Raw genomic sequence first — 23,297 nt, 5'->3', positions numbered from 1 at the left:
TACCATGAATGTAGAATAGAATTAGAAAATGACCATTTGTAAATACCAGTGTAATAACTGACTGAGGCAAGGATTACCCATGGACATTAACACCATTAGGTGACAGGTTATTTATTAGAAAACAGCATATTTGTAAGGTGCCAAAGTATCACCTGACAGGTTGGTTACTTACTAATTACAAGGGGGGCAGGCTAAACCTTTACAAGGCTGAGATCTAATGGTCACCCCCTTAAATAACTAAATTTAACATTTCTAATAATGAAGCTCTGATATTATATGCCTAATATGATGAAATATGAAGTGCTCTACACTCCCTAAAAAGTATTGATGGAAAAAACGTTTTAAATGTGTTTTTCATGAGCCTCGGTATTACTATAAACTGAGCAAAGTTAGTTGTGCAACAGCAAAGTTAAAATTAAATGTTTAACCTGAGTCTAATGAAGCCTCTGCATAGGGATTCTTAATCTTTCTCAATGCCATGGACCCCTTTAGCAGTCTACTACACCCTATCGACCAATGTTGTCCAACAGAAACAATACAAGCCACCTATATAATTATTTTCTAGTAGTTACGTTAAAAAAGTAAAGATAAACTGATGAAATTAATTTCAACAATATATTTTATTTAAAATAGTATATCCAAAATATTATTTCAATATGTAATCAGTATTTTTTTCTATTAGAGATGTTTTACATAAGTACTAAGCATTGAAAATCTGAGATGTGTTTTAAGGCTCATTTAAATTCAGAAAAGCCACATTTCAAGCACTCAATAGCCACATGTAGCTAATGGCTTCTATATTGATTGCACAGTGCAGCTATAGATCCTTTCTCAGAATGCTTTTTAAGATGCATGAATTATAATTCAAATAATTACAAATAAAACACGAATACTGAAAATTAGTTATCAAAGTACTTTACAAACAAATGTGCGATGCAGTTAATATACATGCTCTTTATTAACATACTAAATAACATGTCAAGAAGTCTGATAACTACTTCAAAGTAATAATGAACATTCACTTTTTTCAAGATATAATCACGGCATACATGAAAAGCACTGAGATTCCTACTGATGGAACAAAGTTACAGGTTCAGTTGAAAACTGGAGTTTGTTTTCTACATTAATAGAAGGAAACACTATATTCCTGTTAATAGTAACAAAGACAAAACTTTTCCAATCCAAATTCAGTGCAGGTTAAGAAACCCTAAACCTAGACTGAATTTCAAGTTTATATGATGTATAGAAGTTTATAGGGGATACAGAGAGAACAGGTTAAGTAACACCATGAGGAAACAGACAAATCCAGAATGTAAGGCATTCTACAGGACAATGTGGCCTTAACTTTTCAAAAAGCAGGCAGCTGGTGGGGGTGGGGGTATTCTAGACTAAAAGACTAAGGAGACAAAAGAAACTAATGCAATACATGTACCTTGTTTGGATCCTGGTTTGAAACAAACAACTATTAAGAGATCTGTAGGAAAACTGGCAAAATTTTAATACTAAATATTAGATGATATTATGGAATTACTGCTCAGTTTCACAGGTGTGATAATGAAAATGTGGCTATGTAGAAAAATGACTACTTTTAGGAGACACATGGTGAAATATTCAGGGGTGAAATGTCAAGATGACCGCAACTTTCAAATTTAGCAAAAGTACAAACACATAAACAGAGAGATCAAGGAATTATGAAAAAAAACTCATAACTGTTAAACCTAGATCAAGGACATATGTATGGGTGAGTGTATATCTGAAATTTCTCATTTTAAGAATGGGAGAAATGTTGTAGAGGTTTATGAGAAAACGTTAAAAAAAATACTACTGAATATGGAAAGGGGATTTCTAAAACAATATGAAGTATAACTGCAGGAGCATATATAAATGAAAATATTAACAACAATATTACCTTTAAGAGTTAGGGATGAGTGGTAATGTTCTTTTTTTTTAACTATATTTTCTGATATTATAAAATTATAAAAATAACTTTCTAAATACCTGTGTAATAAAAAAGTAGAATCTTTATTTTACAAACTATAAGGACAATATAATCAAAAGGCATGCTTGATCATCACTTAACCGCTCTAAACTTGTTCCCTCATTTATAAAATAAGATTATCATTTACTTAAAAGAAAAAAAAAAAAAGACTATCATTACCTTTAGAGAGCTTCTGTGAAGATTAAACAAACTATGATCCACTGAATAAGTTCTATGCTAATATGAATAAAAGAGAAGGAAAATTTCTTCTCTAATAGAAAATCAACTAATAAATATAGAAGGAATAGCATTTAGAAAAGTCACCATTTAGGAAATATCATAATAATATTCAGGCAAGAATTATGAAAGAATGCTAAAGCAAGTAGGTGAAAATTTACTAAGAAACTGAGTATTTACATAGTTTCACAGTAACTCCCAACAGATTATTTATTGATTACAAAGAGGAGGAATACAGTAACTCTCCAGTGGAGAAACCTGACAAACAACACCTTAACCATGTAAAGAAAATTAACATCCCCAATAATGGGACAAATGAACATCATGTATCTCCTGATAAAAAGCACTGAGAAGGATACAACATCATTTTCTGTGGTATTTCCTGTCAAAATTACATTAACCTCAATCTTGTCATGAGGAAACATCAGACAAACTCAAAGTGAGGGATACTCTACAAAATAATCAGCTATAGTCTTCAAAAATGTCAAGGTAGAAAAAAACAAAAATAGCCTGAGAAATTCTTCCAGATTAAAGGAGGCTAACAGACATGAAAACTAAATACAGGCATTTTGGATTGAAATTGTACTAGAAGAAAAATACTGATAAAATTTGATTAAGGATTCTGAAGTAAATAATAAACAGTATTGTATCAATGTTAAATTTTCAAATTCTCATTATTATATTATAGTTATGTCCTTGTTCTAAGTAACAGAAAAGATGTCTGTAAGTTACTCTCATATGGTTCAGAAAATGTATTAAATATATGTATACATACAGAGAAGAATGGAAAGTGGAATGGAAAGTAAGAGGAGGGGAAAAGAAAAGAGAGGGAGGAGAGAGACAAGGAAGAGGGAAACTGAAAGGAAGAATGAGGAATAGGAAGGGAGAAGGCATGGAGAGAGGGAAGGGCAGGAGGAGAGAAGATAAGGGAGGAGGAGGGGAAAGAGGAGAAGGGAGGAGGAGGGAAAGGGAGCGTAGAAGAAATGTGGGTAGTATAGCTGAGAATTTTTTTTAATTTTATTTCATTTTAATTAATGTTTAATAGCTACTAAGGACTATTTTATCAGATAGCATAGTTCTAGATTCTCTATAGAAAACATCATCAAACACATAAATTCTATATTAGAATAATGACCAGGACAAGGTAGAACTGCACATGTCTGTACTATCCCACTCCTGACAACTTTAATATAAAAATACCTGTTTGTATCCTCTCCCATAAAGGCATGCTTGAGGCACAAATAGGTAGGCCCCTTTAGATACTGCTGAAAATTAGTGCAGACATCAACTAACATCTCACCAAGACTAAGCATCAAAAAATTCTAGAATCAATGAAGATGGGATGCCAAAAGGAATTTGGACCTGTTTAATCTGTCAACTCAGAATGCCAGTTTCCAGGGAATTTGTTTCACCACAAGTGGGCAAATTTGCTCTCTACATTCATATTATGAACAGCCTATACTTTGGTTTTTCAAAGGTTATTTGTCCACTAAACTGATCAACCCAAGTCAGTCAACCTTAGGAGATGGGAGTGCTAGATTGCTGAAGGGCTGACAACAGCTCCAGCAAATGTCATCAAATGTCACAGATAAGACACTTCAGAAGGAATGATTTGTCCCATGGATACTGCATTCCTGTATCCTAGCATTCCACTGCCACTGCATCAACACAATACAGAAAAGCTTTCAAAGGTTACACAGGGAGGGAGTCAAGAGATAACTTAGGTGAAGCCAGCTCCAACTAGTCATGTGGTCATGTTTGGGTTTTAATTATTAAACAAGTATAACATATGACAATTCACTTTCCCAAAGAAAGAAACTCTTCCTTTTTTTTTTTTCTTCCTTGAAATAAAAAGCTTTCTTAAAAGGAGCTCAGAGAAAAGCTGTTAGCTCAATCCTTGTCTGGGGAAAGAAACTCATCTGAGGACTTAATGGCTTTTGAAAACCAGAAAATCAAGGTCCAAACAGCATACATATGCACTCTTATATTGTTTTAGAATCTACAACTTGTGCCCAGTTTCTTCATAAGTAAAACTGGGGCCAGGATGAGAGTCCTGAGCTGAAAGACAAGTCTGAAGCCACAGGGAAGTTGTAATGGAGGACCCTATGGGGCCTTCTGGAACAGACTCCCCTACCTCCCCCAGTGTTGTCACCTTGACTCTTGTCTGTAGAAAAACCTTAGCCAAAGAATAAATTTAATCAGAGAAATGAAAAAATAGATAAGCAAAGAAAAGCAGTCAAACAGGGCAAAATAGTAATAGTTTAGTTATTAAATAAAGTCAAGGATCCTTAGTTCCTCCTCAAAGGCTATAGATAATATTCTGAGCCATATCCTTTGAGCTGCTTTATAGACACTAAAACCCCTACCAGGTGGAATAAGTTAACTACAAGATGGCCAGAGTATAGCCATGACAGAAGTTGCTCCACCTTACACAATTTCAAGAACTGGTCTCAAAGAAATGTGAACAAACCCTGGAACCAAAGATTAACTGTACTTTAAAAATCAAGATGACGCTAATCAGACCACCACAGGACCAATTTCAAGATGACTGTCAGAGTTGACTGTGCGGTTCTGCACGTAGACCCCTCCCCTCCACCTATACACCCTGAAGCTCCCCTTTTTATTAAAAGCTCTTGCCCACTGACAGGTAGCAGAGAGTTGGTTCTTTAGGACATGAATTCATCTTCTCCCGAGGTTGCCAGCTTCCTAAAGAAAGCAACCTTTCCTTTCCTACAAAGCTGTCAAGGAGGAAAGCTGTTTGGAGATAACTCAAAGAGTGAGGAAGCTACCCAAAGTGGGCCTGGGAAGCCTGAGTTAAGCCACTCAGAGAAAAAAAAAAAAAGACTTTAGAAAAATTAAGATTGTCTGAGAGAAAGAACAAGAGTCCTCTGATGATTTGTACATGCTGTTTAAAATAATTTTTTTTCTTAATTCTCAGGGGAAAAAAGGCTTCTTGGTCTGTTATTTTCTTAATTTTGACACTCTGGGATACAAAACAATTTCAATTTCTTCTTAACTGGAAAAAAGGCAGAGTGTAAGCACAATAATAATAAATTGCAAATGATAATCTGACTTCTCTGGGTCTGGGGAGACCTCTAGGAGGGGCCAGGACTGGTAAATGGGAAAAGCATGTGCCCAGCTCCCATCAGCTCCAGGCAATCTTTACTACACAGACCTAGGGTCAGCAGATCATTTGATATTTCAAGAGACCCAGACATGCAGATTTTTATGTGAAATCTCCCAATTTTAATGATAGCAACTTGTTCCAAAAATGTTTCCCTCTGTGTAGGACAAACAATCATCTCTGCAACCAATGAACAAGATTCTCCCCTGAAGTTCTTTCCAGTTCTACATTCCAGAACTCTACAACCTCTTAACTAATGTCTCTGAGGTCTCCAGCCTCCCACATAAAAATTCACCAGACTCAGACTCCCACTAAAGGTGTTAAAGGAAAGGACTCAATCACTCACTTCCATTGAGAAACTTGAAATATACCGACACTTGAAAATTGAGAACTCATTCAGTGTGTTTTCAAGTCTTTCAATAACCGTGATGGAAGCAGACTGCCTTGTGTGGCATCTTTAATCAAAGGCCCTGCCAAGAGTGACACCGCACATTATTAAACTACACAATGCAACCAAGTTATACTTCTGGTGACTCCAACCCTAAAGATTTCAAAAAGTAGAGGTAGAACATTTAAAGTCTAATGAAAACATGTTCTCTGGAAAGAACATGGCCTCTTGAACCACCTTTGACACTTACTTTTTCTCTGACCTTGGGCAAGTCACCTCACCTTTCTGGATCCCCAGTTTTCTCATCGATAAAATGAAAGGGGTTAAATTCTAAGCTCCAAATCCTCCTAGCTCTCAAATCCTAGTGTTCCCTTCATTTAAATTTCTCTCAATGGCCTCTTAATTGTTTCATTAAATGTAATTAATTATTCCCAGGTTTAGCCTGTGGTCTTCCTAGCTGTATTTTAAGTTTAAAGATAACTATGCTTATGCTTCCTTATATGCCTTAAGTTGCTGGCAAGGTACTTTACGCAAAGATGGTTTATGCAGAGCACAGCATTAGCTGAACTAAATTTATGCAACCTGGTTTTAAAATATTTACAAGCCTACCAAGACAAAGCTCCTGCCTCAGTCTTAGTCATATCTTCTACTTCTCTACAATTAATGGTATTGTTTAGAGTAGCTAAACAAATAACTTTTAAACTCTTGGCAGTTTCTAGTTTTCCAATTAAGTTACAGAGCACTCCCTCACAAGATCTATTACAAAACTTACTAGAGCTAGCCAACCTTAATGAATTACAGCAACCTTAGGTTTTTCCAGGAGGGATCATGCTTAGTTCAACTAAATAAAAAGTTAAACTGTAGTTATTTAGTTTTCATTACCTTATAAATAGCAATCCTGTCTATAAAGCAAAAGTTCACTATAAATTCAGAAAGGGGCAGAGATGTAGGTGTTTGACTAGCTATCTTTATGATAGAAAGTGAAATGGAGAAGCAACAAGCAGAAAGTAAAAGCATAGTTCCAGCAGAACCAAGGAAGCTGATTGTTGGCAAACTGCCTCATTCGTACAAAGAGCTACATAACCTTCTCCAAAGACATTAAATGTTCATTTACGACAGAATAGCTACATCATTCTTAAAATGTGTCTGCTCCAAAGCTTTAGAATATCCTTACCTAGATACTCAATGCCAATTTTTTTTTAACAGCAAGGTTAAGTTAATGCAATGTTAGGATGGTTCATTTAAATGCAAATCAGGAAATTCAGAAATTAAAAGTACCCACAGAAACGGTAACTGTCACACTACAAACGATACAGGATTGTGTATTACTCAGTACAGTCATAGGGATGCCAGGTTTCATCTGCATTAGAGAACACAGCTGTTGGAAACTCAACTCTCAAATCTCCCAGTTACTGACCAAAAATACAAAGTAACCCTTATAATTAAGACTCACTCTGATACCTATCTATTTTACTAAATCCACCCCTAAGCCTGTCACTTTCTTCTAAAATGTAAACTAGGTGGGGATAGGGGAAGAGGGGCAAGAGGAATAAGAGAAAGTATAAAACACAGGTTCATGTAAACAAAACTTGCTTTACCCTGCCACCGCAAAAAAAAACAAAAAAAAAAAAAGCAATCTCTTTCTAATCACAAGTATAATATCATCATCCCCCTCCCTCAAAAAAAAAATGCTGAGCCTTAGTCAAACCTGGGGGCCAAAATATAATCAGAGTAAAAAATCTCCGATTTACTGCAGAGTACTGGATCACATAAACCATCATTTGTATGTAATCAACTCATGCTATACAAATACATTTTGTATCAGGCACTTTTTTGGCACACAGTAGAAGTCACTCTCCTTCCAAGTATATAGATCACTGAGAAAAATGACAACTGGCTAGATCTTTATTATTTTTTAAAGATTATAATTATTATAGTTATTTTATTATTACTTTTTTAAAGATTATAATTATTTTTAATCATAAAACATACCATCACTCTCATTTTATTCCTTTTCTTACTTTCTCTAGAGTACCAAAAGCAATGGGGAAACACAGGGAACAGCTGATTGAAAGTACTGCCATGCCACAAACATCAGGAGACACAATGATTACCAAAATGCCAAGAAAAGGACAAAAGGTAAACCTTAAAAAAAGAAAGTTCAGTCAACCATTTTAGCTGCTCAATCAGCAAATATTTGAGTGCCTTCTCCATAAAGTCAATATTCAAGACCAAAAAACAGCCTTCATGAAACTTCACTGTGGTAATAGCATAAATAAACATATAAGACAGTATCTGTGCTAGGAAATAAATTAGGCAGGGTAACAGTAATGAAATTAGGTAGGGTCCTTCGAGGGCCTTTCTGCCTTGATAACATTTGAGCTGAAATCTGAAAGTCAAGGAAGAGCCAATTAAGTGAATTATCTGGAGGAAGAGCACTGCAGGCAGAGGTAACAGAGATGAGGCAGCATCTCCCAGGACTTAAGAGGAAAAGGTGGCAAACGTGGCTGAAGCATAGAGCAAGAAGTGAGAAGAGATCAGGTAAAGGAAAAAAAACAAAAACAAAAACAAAACCAAGCTCCAGAGCTGCTTAAGTAACTGCAGTATGAACTCAGTATCTAGGTTCGTTCACTTAGCTTCCACCCATGGCTGAGACCGTTAACAATGGAAGAGTGTTTAATAGAAAACTGCACTAAGCCCTCATAACAGACAACTGATTATGGATGCACAGGAAGTCTCTTATTTCCACAAGGAACTGGATGACTCTGGTCTCAAAAACAAAGATGAAACCAGCATCTGGACTGGAAGCACAAGTGAAAAGAGAAATAAAAAGGAAAAGAGGTTTTTGTTTTGTAACAATGGGACTAAAAGGCAGAGAAACTTCTCTCACAGCTGAGAAACCCACAGGAAGAAAAGGACTGTACTTTTCTTGGAGAACCAGGAGAAAAGATGCCTAAACTTGACCAGAGTCTAGGAAGTTACCCAGACTGAGTGAGAAAACAAGAAAGAACTGTCTGTAAAACTTGTAGTAAACACTTTGATGACCTATTCTGTCGTTCATTAATCAATGACTGACCAATTACTACATTCTTGGGATCATCACAGCAGTTAATTATTAAGCACAAAAGGAAATGGGTGCAGGTGCCTTTACAATGGAGAAATCTGGCAGAGGTCACTTAATTCCAAGTGTTTAAATTTAACCTCACCACCAGTGGAACAACTTGACAATGGCTGAGATGCCAAGAAAGGTACATCATTACATATGTAGCATTCTTGTCAAAAGTGGAAACAATGAGACAAATCTAAACTGCAGACATTCTTCAATAGTGGCCTAAAAAGTGTCAATGTCTTTAAAAAAAAAAAAAAAGACTGAAAATCAAAACGACAGAGACATGACAACTAAATGCAGTATAGGATTTTTATTGATTTCTGGAATTTAATATGAATATGGACTGTACATGAAATCAGTACTTCTGGGAATCTTATTTAAAGGAAAATTCTGAATCAGTAGTTCCAGGGTACCATATAAGAGTCTACATTTCTTGCAAGTTCCTAAGGAGAACATACACCAGTTCTTGAACCACTCTTTAGAAGGAATCATATGTTACCATAACAATGTAAATTTTCTTGCATGCTATTGTACTTAAGGGCAATGTCCTTATTCTTAGGAGTTACATGCTAAAAAAAACTTAGCAGTGAAGTACCCTGGTGTCTGCAATTTACTTTCAAATCTCAGAAAAAAGTTTATATTGAACAATGGAGCAAATTTGAAAAATGTTAACAACTGTCTAGATGAAGTGACAAATCAAGTGCTCACTGTACTTATTACTCTTCAAACTTCTCTATATATATTTGAAGATTTTCAGGGAAAAAAAAGTTGGGGAAAATGCTCAGTCTAGACAGGAAAACAGTTACAAATACAACAGAAAGTATAAAGTTGTAAAGTAACCCATCACTGCAAAGAGGGGCACCCAGGAAGGAATCCCCAATGGCCAGGGAATCCTCACTGAGGATCTGATGTACTAGGCAGGAGGGAGAGCAGCTGTTTCAGGTTGTGCAAAGGGAATAGAGAGCTCTGGCACCTTATAAGAACCACAATCATGAGCGAAAAACAGAGGATAGTGAAACAGCAGAAGATAAGTCTGAAAGATACGCAGAGAAATTAAGACATTAGAGGTTTGGGTTTTTCTTTTTTTTTCAGTCCAACAGTTTTATTGAAAGATATGAACAGAGACCCTCTCCCCCTGCAGTTCTGACAGCATCAGCCTCAAGCTCTGAGCATTTAGGCGTCCTGCAACCTGAGAATGTACTTTTTCTTTTGTAACTTAAAAACACCCATTCTACCCACACACCTACAGTTGATTAATCTTTGACAAAGGAGGCAAGAATATACAGCGGAGGAAAGACAGTCTCTTAGCAAGTGGTGATGGGAAACCTGGACAGCCACGTGTAAATCAACGAAGTTAGAATACTACTTCACACCAATGGCTTAAAGACTTGTACATTAAGACATGATAAACCTCCTAGAAGAAAACATAGGCAAAACATTCTCTGACATAATAAACCTTAGCAATGTTCTCCTAGGGCAGTCTACCAAGGGAATAGAAAAAAAAAGCAAAAATAAATAAATGGGACCTAATTAAACTTAAGCTTTTGCACAGCAGAGAAAACTATAAATGAAATGAAAAGACAACCTATAGGAGAAAATATTTGCAAAAATACTCATTCTAATCTTACTGTTTATAATAATTACTTGAGAAATCTTGAAATGCACCCCTCCTCCAAAAAAAGATTTAAAAAAAAAAAAAAAGGAGCAAGCTCCACCTCTTACAGTTACCAGTGAAGACCAAAAGCCGACAGCATGTGTTGTCCTGACCAGAGCAGTACTTCCCCAATCTAAAGGACTCCAAAACACAACTGGAGAGAGAACTCAGTTCCTTAAACTCCACAAGCCCCAAGCCAAGAGTTTTCCTCCCAATCTACTACCCCTGTGGCCTTCCTCACCTCTGCTGACCAAAGCTCCAGCAAATCTGCCCCTAGAAAGACTCTAGGCCCCCCTTTCTCCTCTTCCCTCCCCTCCTCTGCATCTTAGTAAACATCTCACTCTACTAACCCTTCCCATTCTTAGGAGTCTTTCCAATCATTCTACAGACAGCACCCAGTTATCACTGTCATGGAATCAACTCCCCTCTGAAAAAAACTTGGGGTTGCCTCCCTATTAGAGGCAGGTTGGAACCGAAACTCCTACAAACAAACCTGACCCGCACTAGCCTGTCAGACTCATCACCTGTCTCCACTCTAAACTCTTCTCCAGACAGTCTCAGACCTTTATAAAACCCCTATCCTCTGCCCAGAGCCCTATGCCAGACTTTTCCATCTTCCTTCAAGGCTCAGAAAAATGTCCTCTGCTTCCACAGAAACAGCTGTTCCCTCTTTTCTGGGTTCCCCAGCACTTTACAAGCATCTCTATTATAGCACTGGCCATACAGCACTGTATCAGTGTGTCTGTCTCCCACGAAGTTGAGAGCTCCTTTGAACACAGGTACCATGGCTTTTTTAAGCATGGTATCTTTCACCTAATAACATTCTATAAATGATTAACTGAACTGGTTAGGCTGTTTTTCAGTTTTATTTAGCAACACATCTAGCAAATGTCTCTCTCCCAACATAGATTAGCAAAATGGGTACAGATTGCCAATTCTTACCCATTAGCGATATTACTAAAGCTAATCCCATTGGTTTGTAGCAGTGGTGATTTACACATTCCTAACATCTCCCCTAGCACCTTCTTTGAAAGGCAGACTTAATAAATGCATTGTATTTAACTGAATCCTTCTGACTATAATTGAGATATAGCAAACTAATGCCTTAGACCTAATTTAAAGACATTTAGAAAACATCACATCTTTCACTGGTCTTAACAACCCCAAAGAAGCTTAAATTTCTCTCAAGGATTGCCATCTTCCATTTCCTTCAGTTTTTCCACTCCTCCCAAGGGATCAAGCTCACATTTCACTTAGCCACTTCTGTGCAAAATGACAGGTTTCTAAAGATACCCTTCAAGGTCAGTCTAGAGCTTTCCTGAGAACATGACGACCCCAGGTCCAAGGAAGCAAAATAAAATTGTAACAAATAAGAAACCTTTGCCAACTTACAGATCCCCAGGAATAGAAAACCCCCACAAACACTGACTAGTCAGTAATAGTAACTCACCCTTTCAGCTCTGCCTATTCAATGCACTATCATATTTCACAAACCATGATTAAGAGTCTAGATTAATACTGAAATATTTAACATAATGAAATGCTCAACATACCATGAGAGAATAGTAACTATGCATTTTTGCTTGGAAAGAAAGCATGTATCAGAGCTGCACAGGACAAATGGACTATTAGCAAAGGCTCCTATCCTTCATGTCACTTGAAATGGGCCACACTGAATGCATTTTCTGAGTTATGGCAGCACCTTCAGTTTCAAGAACAGTCTGCAGTCTAACCTGGCTAATAAACCAGTACAGGATTATGTAACCTGATAATTAACTGGGCTCCCAACTCACATCTTCAATTCATAATGTCTAATACTAACAAAACAAACCACAGCAAAAAACATTTCCAAAATACAACTGATGATCCACTTGTTTATAACAATATTTAATAATGCAACTCAGAATAAGAAAATGAAGGAAAGCCACAGCTTGATATAATGAAATGGAATAGCAAAAACAAAGCAATCCAAGAAAGAACTACCTTTTAAATGCAATTAAGGAATCAGATCAGTTATTTAATACAATTAAATTGGATTAAATTATTCATTACCAAGTTTTTTTAATGTAAATGATAAATTTTTTTTTCTGTAAAGCCCTCAAAGTCTTTTTAAAAAATTCTTACAAATGAAAATTATAATAACCTCCACAATTATCTCTTCTTTTACTACAGCGGGAACATGGAATGACAAGAAATTTTAAAAATCTAATCACACTACTTATAAAATACTTGTTCCAAATAACCAAATCCTTTTTTTTAACAAATACTTAGAATAACACTCAAAGTTGCCTTTCGAACTATGTTTACCTTATATGCATTGCTCCAAACTTGCAGCCAGTGAAAAGGTACAAATTATGTCCTAATCAAAAAGTGGGGTTGAAAGATGATCCTACTTCCATCAAGAAGTAAACAGAAATGCATGCTAATTTCAAGCTCCATTAGAAATAGGTCAGGGGTATGCTTCCACATGCAGAAGAGAAAATTTGACAGTTATTAAAAAAAAACTATAGAGAAAAATAATGAACATTTAGAGGCTCCAACAGAGAAGGGGCAATGCTAAAGTTTTATTTTGAAGAGTGGTTATTTCTGCACACTTGGAACTTTCAATAATGGATAAATTAAGTGCAGTCTTCTTGCAAGTGAGCAAAACTGCATGAGCCAGGGCAAATCAAATAAGCTGTCTACCTCCCTACACTGTTCAATTCAGCCCATTCAGCCCAGGCCTACAACATCGGAGGATAAGCGGACTACCACATTACACAAACAAAAACCAACACCCTCATGGTCTGGAAGCAAGCACACTGGCACATGGGCAAATTTTAGGAACTGTTGCCTGTGAGATACTCCCTGATGCCTGCTGTATTTAACTTTTTTTCTTAAGAGAAAACAGAAGGTACTAATAAGACTTAAATTCTCCAACATGTACAGTATAACCAAAATTCCTTTAAGACTTCTAAAAGTGTGGCTTCAGTCACTCATGAAGAATAAAATGATTTGGGCTGGGAAAACAGAAAGGACAACTGATTTGATGTTTTTCACTATTCATTTAACTCTATATAGAAGATCAAACTTGCAAAACATGTATTTTTTGAATGAATTTATTTTTTTATCTGTTTGTTTTTTCACTTTTTACATGCAGTAAAATCCACTCTGGTATACTATTCTATGGCTTTTGACAAACTCAAAACAGTTGTGTAATCTCCGCAATCAAGATACAGAAAAGTTAAAAGAATTCACTATATTTTCACAACAGCATGCACATACAACTAAACTGAAGAATATAAACATACAAAATATTAGCTTCAAGAGCTAATTTGGTACCAACTTACTACAAAGCTGCAATAATCAAAATAGTGTGGTACTAGCAAAAAAAGAAAGAAAGAAAAAAAAAAGAAAGAAATACAGTTCAACATAACAAAACAGCCCAGAAACAAACCCTCTCATAGTCAAATAAGTTTCAACAAGTGTGTCAAAACCATTCAATGAGTAAAGGACAGTCTTTTCAACAACTGTGGCTGAGAAAACTGGAACTCCACATGTAAAAGAATGAAGCTGGACTCTTACCTAAAAAATTGACTCAAAATGGATCAAACATCTAAATATAAGAACTAAAACTATACAACTCTTGGAAGAAGTCACAGGGCAAAAGTTTTACATTAGATTTGGCAATGATTTCTTAGATATGACACCAAAGGTACAGCTAACAAAACAAAAAAACAGGTAAATTGGACTTTATCAAAATAAAAACTTTCATGTACTAAAGGACATTATCAACATAGTGAAAAAGCAACCCAGACAATAGAAAATGTCTGCAAAACATGTATGTGCTAAGAGATTAGTATCTAGAATATACAGAGAACTAGAACCAAAACAAACAGCCCAGTGATGTGTGAAGGCCTTGGAAAGACATTTCTCCAGAGATATACATATGGCCAATAAACATATGAAAAGACACTCAATATCACTAATCATTTGGGGAATGCACATCAAAACTACAATGAGATACCACCTCACATTCATTAGGATGGCTACTATCAGAAACACAGAAAATAACAAGTGTTGGCAAGAATGTGGAGAAATTACAGCCCTTGTGCCCTGCTGGTAGGAATGTAAAATGGTACAGCCACCATGGACAACAATATGGCAGTTCCTCAAAAAATTAAAAATAAACTTACCATATAATCCAGCAATTCTACTTCTGGGTACATAGCCAAAAGTAGTGAAAGCAGTGTCTCAAAAAGATATCTGTATACTCATATTCATAGCAGCATTACTCACAGTCACTAAAACTTGGAAGCAATCCAAGTGTTCACTGACAAATGAACGGATAAGCAAATTGTGGGATGGATACACACACACACACACACACACACACACACATATATAAAACAGTATTCAGCCTTAAAAAGGAAAGGAAATTCTGACATAAGCTACAACATGGATGAACCCTGAGGACATTATGCTAAGTGAAATAAGCCAGTCACAAAATAAGCTGGTCACAAAATAAGACAACATAATTCCACTTAAATTAGGTACCTCGAAGAGTCAAAGAAACTAAGTAGAATGGTGGCTGCCAGGGGCTGGGATAAGGCGGTAATGGAAGCTGTTGTTTAATGAGTATAGTTTTAATCTTATAAAATTAAAAGACTTCCCGAGATGCACAGTGGTGATGAGTTCACATCATGAATATACTTAATATAACTGAACTGTACACTTAGAGATGGTTATGATAGTAAATGTTATGTGTATTTTATCAGAATTTTTTTAATTAAGAAAAAAAAAGAAAGGTTCGGAAGAAACTTGACACATGCTAAAACATGGATGAACCTCAAAGGCATTATGCTAAGTGAAATGAGCCAGACACAAAAGGACAAATATAAGATTCTACTTATATGATGTACCTAGAATAGGCAAATTCATAAAGAAAAAAAGTAAAACATAAGTCACCAGGGGCTGGGGCGAGGACACGATGGGGAATTATTGTTTAATGGGTAGAGTTCCTGTTAAGAATAAGGAAAAGTTCTGAAAATGGACAGTGATGATGATTGCACATCACTGAAAATATGCTTAATGCCACAGAACTGTACACTTAAAAAGTTAAAATGGTAAGTTTTGTTACGTATATTTAACTTTTTTTTTCCTTTTCAGAGTAGTAAACATTTTGCCCCAGGTATTTCACTGTTAGAAATACGGATGGGTAAAAGATTTAGCTACAGATTAAAGCAGCTCTGGGAAGCAAACTAAATGTCCACAGATGACTGATTAAAGAAGCTACACTGGAATAGGAAGGGATTATTAATATCCTATCCTAGCATTGTGCGATTAACCGTATTTCATCAGTTCTAAAGCATACATATTTCACATTGTTAGGTCTCTATAATCTGTATGTCTTACAATTAATGGCATTTCCTAGCTTGGCAGTGTTTCTTTTTTCTTAGGGGTACGTAAAATAAAGCTTAATCTTATACTACTAACAGGGAAGATATTCAAGTATGATTAATGGACAGCAGATTACAAAAGAGCAAATAAAGTAAAATCTAGTTTCTATAAAAGTTATAGTCAATATACATGCCTAGGAAAAATATCAAAGGAAGTACAACAAAATGTCAATAGTGTTTATCTCTAGGTGATATAAATGAGTGGTTTCATTTTTTTAAAAAACTTCAATAAAACGGATGTAAAGCCAGGCCTCCTCCATTCCCCTATCAATCTGGTACAATCCTATTTATAGCATATCTACCATAATTAATTTACTATTTATTGAATAGTATCTGCTGTGGGTTTAGATAAGTCAGTTATTACAAAAGACTAAAAGATACAAAAGAATGTGATTGCCCTGAGGGAGCTCAGTATCTAGCAAAGGAAGTTATAGTCTAGAAGAGTGTTTTGGAAGGTAAATCAGCAACTCAATACTATGTAAATAACTGAACTAGTCCACTGGTTTTACTCTTAAACCAACTTAATATGAACAAAAACATGTCCTGTCCAGCACTACATAACTGAAAGAATAAATGAACATTTTATCAAATTAGAAGTTAAATATCCTTTATAAGTCATCTTATATATTACATGGCTGACAAAATTCAAATTCTCCAGCTGAGACTCACAAGATTAAAAACTCCTACAAGCAGAATATCTTCATAAATCATCGGATAATAGACAATGACAAATTAGCAAAGCAGGAAACACCCCGCCAGACAATAGTTTGCTATGACCTTTTAAAGACCACATTTTTAAAAAATTATTTCCAGAAGTTTTCCTTCCTCACCAAGTGCTCACTGTAGTGCAGAAAAAAAGGCAAAGGAAGGAACTTCTGATACATGCTACAACATGGATGAAGCTAAAGGCATTATGCTAAGTGAAATGAGCCAGATATAAAAGGACAAATGTATGATTCCACTTACATGAGGTACCTAGAATAGGCAAATTCATAAAGAAAAAAAGCAAAATAGAAATTTCAGAATTTCAGATAAGTTAAAGATCACTTTCAGCAAAAATGATCAATATCGCAATAGAAAAAGCCTATTAATCAGCTTTCAAATGGATAGCATTTGTGTCAGAGAAGGATGGAGCATTCCAGAACAAATGCCTTTCAGATGCAGAGACACGCAGCAACAATTTACAATAGAAGATTAAACTAGATCCATTTCCCCATCAGTCTGGAAGGATGCTGTTGAGCTGTCAAGGAGAATAACTACCACAGCTTCCAGTCCTTTGACAAACCCTCAGATGTGTGGCCTTTTGGCCAACTATGTGCGATTTCATACTGTTGGAGCATTCATTGCATCCCAGAGAGTTTCAGCTTTCTGTAAGTTTTCTGTGGCTGAACCAAAAAAGGAAGCATATGCAGATTTCCACAGAAATATGATCCATAAAAGATTTTGAGGAGATGAGGAAGGTTGGTAAATTTCAGAGTGCAAAGTGATTTTGGAATGTAAAGAATTTCTCTGGGTTGAATTCAGTGGAAATTTGTCACTTAATCTGTGTTCCTGAACCATGAAAACTATGACTATCTGGGCTAAGGAATAGTTTCTCTTGATAAATAAACAATTAACAAATAAGGAAAGGAAAGGAAAAAGAAAAAAGAAGAAAAGAAAAAGAGCTGAAAAAGTAAGTTAGGGCCAGAACTTAAAAGGTACTGAATGCCAGTCTAAGAGTCTGACCAGTGCAGTAACAAGACAGCAGTAAATTTCCCCAAAGAACAGTACTGTTTATATGTAAAAGACTGATCAGTGAAGAACACAGTAAGAAATTCAACTAACTTTGGCAAACACTCATAGATAGAGCAACAATGTTTCAGATCCTCAAATTAAAAACTGAAGGGAGCAGAGGGGTGAGTAGTGACTTCAAAGGGACAAAAAGGGATTTCCAGAGTACTGGTAACTTTATTTCTTGATCTGAATGGTGGATATGGATGGTGTTCACTTAAATAATTCATTCAGGTATTCTTATAATTTGAGTATTTTTGTACATGTATACTTTAAAAAGTTTTATTAAAAATAAAGGTCTACATTTGCAGCAACATGGATGGCCCCGGAGAATGTCATTCTAAGTGAAGTAAGCCAGAAAGAGAAAGAAAAATATCATATATCATTCCTATTTGGAATCTTAAAAAAAAAAAAAAAAAAGGACAAATGAACATATATAAAACAGAAGCAGACTCACAGACATAGAATACAGACTTGTGGTTGCCGGGGGGGAGGGAGGTGGGAAGGGATAACCTGGGAGTTCGAGATTTGCAGATACTGGTATACATAAAATAGATAAACAAGTTTATACTGTACAGCACAAGGAAATATATTCAATATCTTGTAGTAGCTTACGGTGAAAAAGTATGAAAACAAATATATGTACATTCACATATGATTGAAGAATTGTGCTGTACACCAGAAACTGACACAACATTGTAAACTGACTATACTTCAATAAAAAAAATTTAAAGAGAGAAAATCGGGGGGGGGGGAGGCCTAGACCCCGCTTCTAAAAAAATCCCCAGCTGAGAGGAAGTCATCCATAAAAATATTTACCAAACAGCACAAAAGATGCAACCAGAGAATATGTACAAGGTACCCAAGAAGCACTGAGATCCAAGAGAAAACCCAGAGGCAGTGACATTTAAGGTGGGTTTTAAAGAATACATGAGTTTGTCAGATGGGTGAGAAAAAGGGTGCTCCAGACAAAGGAAAAAATAAGAAAAAGGCACCAAAGCAACAACAGAACAATTTATCCAGAGAACTACAAGTAGTTCCAGTAGTTCAAAGATAAGACAATCTAGAGTGGAAGCAGAGAGAAGGGGAAAGAGGGATTTATGTAAGAGGAAGACCAGATGGAGAGGATTGTATCTGATTAGATCTAGGTGGAAAGAGTAAGAATGGAATAGAGATAGTTCTCAGCTTGCCCAAAACAGCAACTTTGTATTCAAGACCCTCCAAACTGACTGTTGCCTCATCTGTCACAGTTCTACCCACAAGCTAGGCTCCAGACAGAAAAGACCCTTTTTCCTCCTTCATTCAACATGCATCTTTTTTTTTTTTTTAATATCCAGGCCAGGTACAATGACACAGGCTAAGGCTATCAGTCCCTGTCTTCAAGGCTCACTTTCTAGCAGGAAAGGCAAATAGGGATGTACACTACAATGGAATACCCCACCTGGTGAGAAGGGGTTTGCTGCTAAGAAAGTGCCAACGTAAGTCTTGAGAGATGAGTAAGAGCTCCTCGTAAAAGTGATGGAATACAAATTGTATGGGGTGGGGAAGGAGCAAGGTGTATCACCGAAGAAACAACAAAACAAGAGTTCGGATAAGCCGAGGCCCCTACATCCAATCCTTATGTAAGGCCTATCTCATTTCTCCCCGTAATAGCTCCTTTTATCTCCACCATCTTCACTCCCACCATTTTCCCAGCTCAACTTCCTACTTCCACTTGTACACAAATACAAGTCTTGCAAGCACTAGCAGGAGTGATCCTCTTAAAAAGCAAATCAGATCGTGAAACTTCCTACAATGGCTTCTTACAGTTCTCAGAATAAAATCCAAACATGTCATCTGGAGTTCCCTGGCAATCTCATGTGAGGCCTTCTCCACATTCCAAAAGTATTCATGCTACACAATCTTTCTCTTAGGTCTCTAAACACATAGAGTTCTTTCCTGTCTCAGGACTTTACACAAGCAGAGGACCCTGTTACCTCTGTCCAGATCTTCACCAGTACACACACACACATCCCCCCAAACCCAAGGTCGGTCTGTCATGTTTCACACTATTGTTACTTTCTCACATCCCAGAACTCTGCCAGTTACCACTGATCTCCACATTCGGTTTAGGTCTCCAGAAAAAGTTGTCTCATTTTGGTCCTATTGAGTTTTAAAAAGCCTCCCAAAAGCAGCTCTCTAGTGCAAAGGTGACCAGGTGAGACATCTGCACTCAAAATAGACACTTCTGCTTTAGCACAAGTTTTGGACTTTAAAGTCTGATGCAGAGAAGAGAGTCTCATCTTGGATGGACAGGGCACCTCCAACCTCTAAGTCACCATATGGTACAATACGTTACTGATGGAAGGAGGGTGATACCACACCAATGGTGTTAAGGACTGAGATACAGTGGATAGAATCTTGGATATGAGTGGAGTGGGAAAGAAAAAAAAAAAGAAGACTGAGAAGCAAGAGCAAAAAATATAAAGAAAACCAGGACAGATTTATATCACAATTGCACAAACTCCTTTACTCTTTATGCTTTCTCCAGACAAAACACTACTCCTGTTTCACCCAATTCAAATGCCCTCCAGGAAGCCCTTCAGGTCTTATCCAAACAAAACTTACCAGCTCCTTCTCCATGCCTCCACAAGTTTCTCTTACCATTACTATTACTTAACAGTTGACCCACTGACAAGTTTCTCATCATTACTGTTAACAGCACTTAACGCCCTTGGCCTCACATGTACTACACTTGTGGTGCGTGTCTTCCCTGTTACTCTGTGAGCTCTTAGGCTCAGAGATCATTTCTTAATCATCTTAATCATCTGCGGGCCCTTAAGAAAGTGGATAGGGGGGCAAGGGTATAGCTTAGTAGTAAAGTGTATGCTTAGCACGCACAAGGTCTTAGGTTAAGTCCCCAATACCTCCATTAAAAAATAATGATTAAATTAATAAATCTAATTACCTATTCACCCTCCCCAAAACAAAAGTGGATAAAAAATATTTTTTAACTTGACAGAAGTGAAAAAGGGTAAATAACTGGGCAAAATGTATAATTTATTCACCCATTCCTCTTGTAAAACAAAATAACACATCCTAATCAATTTGATTTACAAATTCGTACTTCCTTAAAGTTACCTACTCCTGTACAATCTTTAAAAATCACTGCTAAACAAAATACCCTCATTGAAATGCCTATCCTGTTGCAACAATACAATGATGTAATCATTTCCTTCAACATAAATATAAAATGCCTTTAATTTAGTCGGAGACTTAACATAACTTACTCTTTCCTAAATTATTCTAAGTTCTGTACAAAACAAACACAAAGAGCATCGCAAAGACGCAGGAAGACATAAAAGGGTGTCAATCCTGGATTTGAGCCAACTGCCGCCTGCATTACTGGGAAGCCATTCCTGCCAAGCCAAGCTTAGGCATTCAGTCAACATTTCTCCCAACAAGTGCTTCACACAAGCACACTTTCTTAAAGTCAACAAAAAATATTCCAACGCCACTCGTGAAAACCGGGACTAATCAGAGCCAAGTGAGTCCAATTAACCAGCACAAGAAGTCTTGAGTAATTTCACAACAAAAGTTAACATGGCACACGCCGAAAGTCTACACGGGCGTGGCGCCTTCCCCGCCAGTCAGAAAAGGACACTCAAACTTTCACATTCGCTGGGGCAGGGAATGCCGGGGTGCGGACCCAGCGAACTTCGGTCCACCTGACCGGGAAGTTTCGGGAGCGGGGGAGCGACCACGGAAACCACAGTGACTTCACTGGAAAACTCAACTCCCAAACACACTCGCACCGGGAACAACGCGCAGACTCTTCCCTCAAGTAGGGCGGCCGAAGGGGACCAGCGCGGGGCTGGCGCGCGCACCGAGTCCACTTGAACAAAGTTTAGAAACCGAGAGAAACTTTCCCGAGAGGAAGCGCCGCGGCGGCGCGGGGCCTGCCGCTAACTCTCCTCCAGCCGCCGCGGCCCCCCACCTTCCCGAGCGCCAGGAAGCGCCGGCCCCGCCTGCCCGACCAGAGCCCAGGACCTGGGCCCAGGCCCCGGGCCCCGCAGGAAAAGCGGGCGGGAGGCCGCACAGGCGCCGGCCTGGGGCCCGATTCCGGGCGGGGTCGTGGAGGAAACCGTGCCCCGCCCGTCGGAGGAGCCCCTCGGCCCTGCTGAGGGGCCCCCACCTGCCTGAAGAGAATTACCTGCGGCGAGCGGAGAAAGCGCAGGAAGATTCCCGAAGCCCGAAGCCGACGACCGCCGCTTTGTCTTCCCCTGTCCGGCTCCGAGGAGGAAATGGGCCGCCTGGCGCCCCCGCCCCGGGCCCGCCCCCTGCCCGCGGCCCCCGCCCTGAGGCCTGGGCCCCGCCCGCCCTTCCCAGTACCTCCCTCCGGAGCGCTCTTCCCGGAGCCTCCCGCTGCCGTCCGGCTTTCCCGGTCCTTGCTTTGGGGGCGAGCCCCGCACCAAGGGAGCCTGGCGACTCCAGGCCCAGACCCCCAAAAGGACCTCTCGTTCTCGGCCCCTTACCCTAGAGTCACTTCATCCCAGGCCCCTAGTGAATACTCAGGCTGGGAGTGAGCCCCCGAGAGGAAGGAGGAGCGCTGACTCCTGGAACAGCCCTCCAGCTGGGAACGCAGGTGAGTCACCGCTCCGAGCACAGGTGAGTCTCTTGCCCGCTCAGGCCCCACCCCTGGCTGGTGCTGCAGAGTCCTGGGCATGCTCCTCTGAGGAGTGCTACAGGTGTTTCCAAGTAACGGGCTTCCAGAAAAGTGCTCTAGGCCCACCTTCTGGTTTATAGTAGGATAAAGTGAGGCCTCACCGCTTGAGGCAAAGTGGAACTAGAATCCGACTCTCGAGATCGCAGAATGTGCAATGGAAGCCCTCCTGGAAATCACCGAACACGGTCTGCCACTTGACAGTTGGGGAAACCGAGGGCACCCGATGGAGGACAAGAAGCATGTCACAGCAGCATCCCCTCCTGAGACTGATTGCTCCCCGCTCTACACACACTCACAGACACAAATTTGAAGGACCTGACTTCTATCCTTATCCCTCTGGCCATTTAGGGTATTTCATTCCCACTTGTCCTTCCTTATCTTCCTGGTTAATGCTCTCCAAAAAACTACAAAAAAAAAAAAAATATATATATATATATATATATATATATATATATATGTTCACTATCAGCCTGGTATAGAAAACCCTAATAAGGTATTTCGTCAACCATGGGATGATGAACAAGTTTGATTTCAGTATTGGTCTATCACTACAAATTTATCCAGAGTTAAAGGACTATGCTCCGTAACTCTATATATTCATGACTTCACTTAAGGACCAGCTACTTTCCAAAGGAGACAACCAGATGGCCAACAAGCACGTGAAAAGATGCTGAACATCACTAAGTGTTAGAGAAATGCAAATCAAAACTACGAGATATCATCTCACGCCAGCCAGAATGGCCATCATTAAAAAATCTACAAACGATAAAAGCTGGAGAGGGTGTAGAGGAAAAGGAAGTTTCCTATACTGCTGGTGGAAATGTAAATTAGTACAGCCACTATGGAGGACATTATAGAGGTTCCTTCAAAAAACTAAAAATAGACTTACTGTAT

General features: G+C 38.2%; 1 protein-coding gene across 1 annotated transcript in view; it reads right to left on the bottom strand.

Moving 5' to 3' along the window:
* Window positions 1-22,021, bottom strand: part of CTNNA1 (catenin alpha 1) — a 154,234-nt gene extending 132,213 nt beyond the window's left edge. The window contains exon 1 of the mRNA XM_074360744.1: window positions 21,891-22,021. The gene's annotated coding sequence lies outside the window, so the exon portion shown is untranslated. The remainder of the gene's footprint in view (window positions 1-21,890) is intronic.
* Between the last annotated feature and the right edge of the window lie 1,276 nt (window positions 22,022-23,297).

This window comes from Camelus bactrianus, chromosome 3 (assembly GCF_048773025.1).
Source record: "Camelus bactrianus isolate YW-2024 breed Bactrian camel chromosome 3, ASM4877302v1, whole genome shotgun sequence".
Classification (NCBI taxonomy): domain Eukaryota; kingdom Metazoa; phylum Chordata; class Mammalia; order Artiodactyla; family Camelidae; genus Camelus; species Camelus bactrianus.
The sequence above is the reverse complement of the archived record's forward strand: the minus strand, read 5'-3'. Positions and strand labels throughout refer to the sequence as shown.